This window comes from Cebus imitator, unplaced genomic scaffold, assembly GCF_001604975.1.
Source record: "Cebus imitator isolate Cc_AM_T3 unplaced genomic scaffold, Cebus_imitator-1.0 Scaffold692, whole genome shotgun sequence".
NCBI lineage: Eukaryota > Metazoa > Chordata > Mammalia > Primates > Cebidae > Cebus > Cebus imitator.
The window spans coordinates 158,742-159,569 of NW_016108007.1; positions in this window are offsets into that span (position 1 = coordinate 158,742).

Genomic DNA, 828 nt, shown 5'->3' on the forward strand with positions numbered 1-828 from the left:
TATGAGTGAGAACATGCGGTGTTTGATCTTCTGCTCCTTTGTCAGTTTGCTGAGAATGATGGTTTCCAGGTTCATCCATGTCCCCACAAAGGACCAAACAACTCTCTGCACATAAACCAGTAAACATGGAAGAAATGGACAAATTCCTGTAAACTTACACCCTCCCAAGCCTAAACCAGGAAGAAGTTGAAACCTTGAACAGACCAATAACAAGGGCTGAAGTTGAGGCAGCAATTAATATCTGACCAACCAAAACCAGCCCAAGTCCAGATGGGTTCACAGCCGAATTCTACCAGACATACAAAGAGGAGCTGGTATCACTCCTTCTGAAACTATTCCAAACAATCCAAAAAGAGGGAACCCTCCCCAAATCATTTTATGAGACCAGCATCATCCTGATACCAAAACCCAGCAGAGACTCAACATGAAAAAAAAAAAACTTCAGGCCAATATCCATGAGGAACATAGATGCAAAAATCTTCAATAAAATACTAGCAAGCTGATTGCAACAGCACATCAAAAAGCTGATCCACCATGATCAAGTAGGCTTCATCCTGGGGATGCAAGGCTGGTTCAACATATGCAAGTCTATAAAAGTAATTCACCACATAAACAGAACCAAAGACAAAAACCACATGATTATCTCAATAGATGCAGAGAAGGCCTTCGACAAAATTCAACAGCACTTTATGCTAAAAACTCTCAATAAACTAGGTATCGGTGGAACATATCTCAAAATAATAAAAGCTATTTATGACAAACCCAAGGCCAATATCATACTGATTTGGTAAATACTGGAAGCATTTCCTTTGAAATTTGGCACTAGAT